We start from the raw sequence: 6,006 nt of genomic DNA, 5'->3' as shown, positions 1-6,006 counted from the left end.
GAGAGAGAGGTGAGCGGCTAGGGTTTTGATTAGGTCTTGTGTGTTATGTGCAAGGCCTATAAATCAAGTATTTATAGTCCCTTGCATAAAACCCTAACGGGCATAAATTGGACCGGACCCAACAGCTTAAGCTCGTTAGTTCCTTTACTTGCTCGTCTCTCTCAATTCAATGATCGGAAAATTGCAACGATTACAATTTCGGAATCATTATAATATCCTCGTCATTACGAGTGCCAACTCTTAATTTCCAACTTTCCAAAAGTGGAAACCCTAGTTCAGTGCACTTTCTAATTTTGGAAACTTCCCGATTTAGAAAGTTCACTAATACGTTCGCCTATTCGTTTCCTTTTCTTATTCTCATTCATAATTCCAAATTACGAATGTTGGATCCAATCATATTGACTTCCAATCATGCAAAGATAAACTATTTTTGTAACATCCCGCATTTTCATAAGCATTTATATATGATTATATTAAACATATAGTAAATACGAATATACGTGCATTTCATGAATCGAGTAGCAGTTTATACGTTTTCTATGTGTTTATGTGATTTAGATACATTATAGTATTTTTAGAAGTAGGCATTATTATTAATTGAGTAGTTGATTCTAATTATGTGATTTAATGAATTATGTGCTTTACTCCATGGATTTTAATGATGTGCTTTAGTTGATAATTAATCTATTAGGATAATATGAGATTTAATAAGTTGTGACATGATAACTAATTTCTATTTGGCCTCATATGGAATTTATGTGAATTATATGGGTTAATGCTAATAATTAATAGTTATGTGACCGTATGTTTTGTGTGTGTGAATTTTTCCCCAAGTGTATTAATTATTAAAGACTCCCCTCTTCTCTTCTATATTGCTAAGGAGCCCCCAAGGTATTTTTCTCCCAAATTGCTAATAAAACCCCAATGTCTTTTATATTGCAAATAAGGGCCTCATCTCCCCTATAAATAAACCCCTCCTCTTCACATTCTCTTCACACCAAACATCAGCCAAAAGAAGGCCCTCTCCCTCTCCCTCTTCATCGACCAAAAGCCCCCAAGAAGAATTCTCTTCTTGCACTTCAAGAAGCTCCTCTCAAAGCCCCTTCCTCTTCTCTCTTCAATTCATCTCCTCTCCTCTCCTCTCGAAAAGAGAAACTCCATCTTCTTTCTTCAAGAAACAGCCCCTTCACATCCTCCAAACTCAGCCCCAAAACACCCAAGCCAAACCCCAAGATTTGTAGGCCGAAAATCCACCGAGCCTTTGGTTTTCTTACTCCTTCATCTTCGATTTCTTGCTCTTGGGTAAGGACGTTTGTCTTTACTGAAATAACAACCTAATTAATATAAATTATATGGGTTTTAATGAATTATATGTATGTGGTTTAATTTTGGGCTTTAGAAGATAAAGTTCTTGATGAACACTACTTGAATTTCAGTTTCGTAGCTTCTGATAGTATTGCATGTCTCATCAGGGTAATCCCTAAGATAAAATTATGAAATTTTATGGTAGTCTAGATCTTTCAGTTAGCTTCGAGTGGATATAAATTATTCATAAATCGGATTTGTATTGAGTGAGTTATGAATCGTTTTCTGAATCTGCACAGTTTCAGAGTCATCCACGAATTATGTGTTAAATAGCTTTTTATACTACTCTTATTGAAGTGATTTCACTCGACGATGATTATGTACTTACGAAACTAATATTCTACGAAATTTGGTAATTTTTGGATTAAGTGATGAATTATTTGGTATTTTTAAAGTTAGTGGATCTGTTCTTAATTTCTGCTTATGTTACTGCATTAAATTGATTATATCTCTTACATAGGTGAGTTTCTTCATAAACTGTTTTAACCCTATAAACTAGACTTAGATATGAACATGGGTTCCAAATTTCATCAGGTTTGGATCTACGGATTAGGAGATATGAATTTCTGAACTTATAGTGCCTAAACTGCCAGATCTGTTTTGATCAAAGATGTAGATATAGATTACTAATGAATTTTCAGGTTTTCAGTCTCGGAGTTTACTGCATGGTTCACAGGTGCCCTGTTTTCTTAAAATCACGAAATTTCATGGGTAACTAGATCTTCCTGTTCTCTTTAATTTGATATATTTTAATCATCAATCGGATTTCAGATGATTAAGATATGAACTATTTACTAAACCTGCACAGCCTTTGAGTCAGCTGAGTATTTGCTTCTAAAATCGATGTTTTCTTACTTGGATTTCCTTCATTCCACTTGGAATATATTTATAACTTATAAAACCAGTTTTCGACAAAGGTGTGCAGTGTTTTAACAAAAGGGTGATTTATTGAGTATTTTTAAAGTGGTTGGTTCTGTTTCTGAAAGTGTGACCATACTACTATACTATTTTACTTATTTCTCTTAGGCTATTGGTTTTCTTGGAAAACTGTTTTAAAGGAGTCTTTTCCACTGATATAGGAGTATCATGTTAAAGTTTCAGAATTTTTGGAATTTCGGTTTAAGAGAAATGTAATTTCAAAGTTAAAGTGTCAAAACTGTGAGATTTTCCTAAAACAAGTTATTTAGAATTAAAGGGGTCCTTTGTGGGCATGGTTTAAACTCTTGAGACATGACTTAACATGGTAATAGATATAGATTAAGTTACATAGATTATTATGTCACATCTAAGAACCATTATTAGAGTAGATATATGTAAGATAAAAAGACTAGTATATATTTAGAACGATACGTTGTTCTTGAAACCTTCCATGTGCCAGTACTTCTAATGAGATTTGATTTTCTATAGTCCCTTGAATAGGAATTATGTGAAATATTGAATTTCATGATGATTATTTGAATAATGTTTTTACTCTTATGAGGTATAAGTATGTATATATATATATAAGTATATATATGTATATCGATAGTTTAGACCTATGATGTTATGGGCGTACTCCCCTCGGGTTGAGGAAACTTATAACCCATAGATTATAAATTAGAGTATATACGTATATGTATGAGTATATAAATACGTATAAGTGCCTATGTGTATATACCTGTAAAAGTATATGTGTCTTTATTACTAATGTTTGATCTATATGTGCTTACTATTGTTTCGGAATTTGCTCCCAATTTATATGATTTGATTATCGAGTGATGTGATTTAACTCCTTTGAAATTATGTGAATGACGTACTTGAAATTATTACTGTTTATTTGAATGGTGTATTAAGATCTTTAAATTACGTGCACTCCTCGAGTCATTAAATGGTTGCATGGTCTAGTATAGAAGAGTCGAAACAGTGACGTTGCTCCGATGAATAGACACGGGATACGGCGGGCCGGTATCCCAAAATGACAAGTTACTATAGACTGCAGGGTGGGTAGCTCTCACCAAAGACCGGGCTCAGTATAAAAACGTCTATTGTCGATGCTTACGTTAGGATTTTGATAGGGATCCCGTCATACGCATCTACGCATAAAAATAATTTTGGAAGAAAAACGATTTTCAAAAGATATTAAAAGAAATTATGTTTTTAAAAGAAAGGGACTTTTTGCCTAAATCGGATTCGCAAGTAAATTATGAATTAATTTACATGAATTATTCCCAGAATGATTTTCAAGTAGTTTTCGAAACAAAACCATACTTTTGTTATAATGCTCTCGATTTCAAGAAAAATATGTTATGTGCTTATATGTGTAATTATATGCTTGAATATGTGTGACGTGTTTGTAGAGATAACATAATTAGTTGGAAAGGACATAGACGAATACTTTAGGACTCCCATAGGTCATGAGTGATACGATGAGAGAGGCGTGAGTTCGTCAGACTAAGACTAATGTCCTTACTGAGCCAGTGTATGGGCTCATGCTTTTATGCAAATTATCTTTTCAGGTTCTCCAAGCTTTTTAGGAGGCCGGCGGCGTGGAGTTCGAGGAATCGCTAGCCTTGATGCCTTGACTGTTTAACCCGGATTTTTATCACGTCAACGATTTCTAAAATATCTAGCCAAGATATCGATTTTTAATTTTGTACTCTGATTTGGGAACCCAGTCTATTAAACGGGGGTATCTTAAATAAAGTTTATTTCCTTCCGCTGTCTTACGAGTGTTTTCTAAACCCCGATAATGTTTTATGTGGATTATTCCGCCACATCGAGATTATTTTCAAAATCCCATTCATGTTATGGTACACTCTTTATGAAAAATCTTATTTTCCGATTGTGGGTTAGATTTGAAGTAAAAGGAAATGGTTCTAAAATTTTAAAGTGGTTTTTCTCAAAGTTCAAATTGTTCCAAAAGTTTTTAATAAAGTCCGTATTTTCTAGAATTTCTTTTAAATCATTGAGGGTGCTACAACATGGTATCAGAGCAGTGTTTAATACACTGGGTTCCTCGTTATGGCTCAAGACACATGTGATTCCTCCTCCGATTCCCGGCCTAAGTCATGAGGTATGATTCATATTTGGTTTTGACTAATTCGAATTGGAGAACTTACAATCCTATGTGATCTTGTCACTATACTCATTGTTAGTATCTAAGACTTGATCCTATTAAGATTCGTAATTTCCTAATTGCGCCTATGTAATGATAAAGAGAAGATAGTTTATGCGGTTTTGATACTGGATTTTGTGATGATTATTTTGGTATAAGTACCTCAATATTTTGATATTTTATGTCACCGATCTAGAACTGGTTTTAGGCGATTATGAGTGGTTAAGTGTTTTAACCTTCTTGAATACCTAACACATGTTGTGCTATTATTATTTGAGATTTGTGTGTTAAAACCTTCGGTGTGTCTGGAAATCTTCGTTTGCATATAAAATTATTGAATTTTGCTATTATATGACGCATCATATTAAAGAATATCATAAATTGTTAAGAATGTCGGAAGTGTTTGATTGGTGAATTTTAATTTAGGTTCTCCTTTTGTGTTAATCGATTTTACATATGTGTAGATGAATCATTTATGTGTACCTCATATGTTAAGTGATAAATCGTGGATATTGCACCACATTCTTACTTATGCGCCCAATTGGTAGAGTCTAATTTTGTGGTAGTCTACTTGTATTGAAATATATAAGGTTAGATCACATTAATCCTGGTTTACTTAAACAATATAAGAATTAAGAATGCTGTCCCTCGATGATGTTTAATTCAAATTATTTTAAGATCACTATACAACTTCGTGAATTTCAACGGTAAAGAATTACGTGATATGATGTAGATTTCTCACTAAGTTCTTGTCATATGTCCATTTCTTGATTAATCTATGTGTTCGATTATTATATGATCGATTTGCTGAAATAATTGACTAAGTGTGCTATTAATATTATGTGACATGTATGTGAAAAAGTATGATCGACTCTTGTTACAAATTAAGTATTTGTGTGCAATTTAAATTGATATATATGAATTATGATTTTTCTACGTGTGTGGATCAATTTAATTAATCTCATACTATCTAGTATACTTGTATGCATATGTGTATACTATTGCACTTTGATATTCGATCTTCTTAATAATTGCATATGTGTGACTGAAGTATTTTGAAGATTCCTATGGCTGCATTTCATTGATAATTTTGATTCGAGAATATTTGCTTAGACCATATAGAATCTAATTGAGCTAATTGCCCCTAGATCTCGATAATTGCTATTTTGATTATGTGAAATAATGTGAACTAGATGTACTATGTGTATAGTTAAAGTTTCTTAGTAAATTATTATACTTTGGTTTTCGAAATTTAAATATTCGAAGTTAACGGTAGGATTATATAATTACCTGACTTTATCTCGGAGTTGTGAATTGAAATTGGATTTTACGATAATGTGTTCATTGGTAGTGGGTTTCATGCATTATGTGATATATTTGAGTCACATGTCCCATGCTTAAGTTATTTATTGCGTGCATCATGATGAACTTATTTACTCGCATGTTAATCACTCCGGTTGACCCTATAGATATGTTGATTGTAGAAATTATTTTCAAAGGATGATTTTCGAAAGTTTGGTTTTCTTAAAACAGATGAGTGCTGAATA

At 32.8% G+C, this 6,006-nt stretch overlaps 1 long non-coding RNA gene across 1 annotated transcript; it reads left to right on the top strand.

Annotated features, from left to right (window-relative positions):
* The first annotated feature begins 482 nt into the window (after positions 1-482).
* On the top strand, positions 483-4,138 carry LOC148766423 (uncharacterized). The gene is made up of 2 exons (XR_016034936.1): positions 483-1,302; positions 3,861-4,138. It is a non-coding gene; the product is annotated as an uncharacterized LOC148766423 (long non-coding RNA).
* Positions 4,139-6,006: the final 1,868 nt, after the last annotated feature.

This window comes from Erythranthe guttata, chromosome 12 (assembly GCF_056151865.1).
Source record: "Erythranthe guttata isolate IM_541 chromosome 12, IM_541, whole genome shotgun sequence".
NCBI classification, from domain to species: Eukaryota; Viridiplantae; Streptophyta; class Magnoliopsida; order Lamiales; family Phrymaceae; genus Erythranthe; species Erythranthe guttata.
Note: the sequence above shows the minus strand (reverse complement) of the source record. Positions and strands in the feature narration are given on the sequence as shown.